At 31.6% G+C, this 1161-nt stretch overlaps 1 pseudogene; it reads left to right on the top strand.

Moving 5' to 3' along the window:
* The first annotated feature begins 770 nt into the window (after positions 1-770).
* LOC145418879 (5S ribosomal RNA) lies at positions 771-888 on the top strand (annotated as a pseudogene).
* Positions 889-1161: the final 273 nt, after the last annotated feature.

The raw sequence follows: 1161 nt of genomic DNA, 5'->3' as shown, positions 1-1161 counted from the left end.
AAAACGGTATGGAAGCGATGTTAAGTACCTCAGTTCCACACACACACACACACACACACACACACACACACACACACACACACACACACACACACTCGCTGCTGGAGGAGCTTTGGGGATGAGTCGCAATGAGAAAGGCATTGTGGGTGATCAGAACTTTGGGATTTAATTAAGACCGAATTAAACCCTTGAGCGTAAGTCAGTAGAGAGGATTCGAAGTTAAGAAAAATGATGAAAAAATAAGAAAAATGATGGAAAACAAAAATGAAAAGAAAAAAAACAAATGAAGAGAAAAAAATGGAAAATAAAATTAGAAAAAAAAGTTTATGAAGAAAAGATAAATGAAAATTACGAGAAAGGAAATTTGGGAAAAGTGGTGAAAAAATGAAATGAGTGAAATGAAAAATGAGAATAATTATGAATAATGAAAAAATTAAAGAATAAGAAAATGGAAAAATAAGAAAAATAATGAAAAATCAAACGATGAAAGAAGAAAAATGAAAATATAAGAAAAAATGAAAAATAAGACAAATGAAAAATAAGAAAATGAAAGACTAAGAAAAATGAAAGGATAAGAAAAATGATGAAAAATTAGAAACAATTATGAAAAACTAATGAAAACTAAGGAAGATTATGAAATAAGGAAAATGATGAAAATATAAGAAGAAAGGGAAATAGAAAATAAAAATAAGAGAAATGAAGGAATAAGAGAAAATTATGAAAAATATGAAAAAAAATGAAAATTAAGAACAAATGATGAAATATACAAAATGAATAATGAGCCACGTTGAGTACACCGCTTCCCATCCGATCAGCGAAGTTAAGCAACGTTGGGTCTGGTTAGTACTTGGATGGGTGACCACCTGGGAACACCAGATGCTGTTGGCATAACGTTCTCCCTACGTGTCAAGTGGGGTTGGTGGAGGATTAATGTCCCTCCCTGTAAAACAATTAACTCTAAGCCCTTGGCCACCCCGTTTGGGATACATGGCGTCTGGCAATGGATGGATGGATGGAATAATGAGAAAAAAAGAAAAAATGAAAAAAGAAAAAATGAAAAATGAGAACAATGCCGAAAAAGAATAAAATGATAAAAAATAATGAAAATGATAGAAAATAATGATGGAAATGATATTAAATTATGGACGAGTGTCCCCTTTC

The sequence above is a fragment of the Coenobita brevimanus genome, chromosome 116 (genome assembly GCF_032717465.1).
Source record: "Coenobita brevimanus isolate Jiangsu-jjx chromosome 116, ASM3271746v2, whole genome shotgun sequence".
Lineage (NCBI taxonomy): Eukaryota > Metazoa > Arthropoda > Malacostraca > Decapoda > Coenobitidae > Coenobita > Coenobita brevimanus.
Note: the sequence above shows the minus strand (reverse complement) of the source record. Positions and strands in the feature narration are given on the sequence as shown.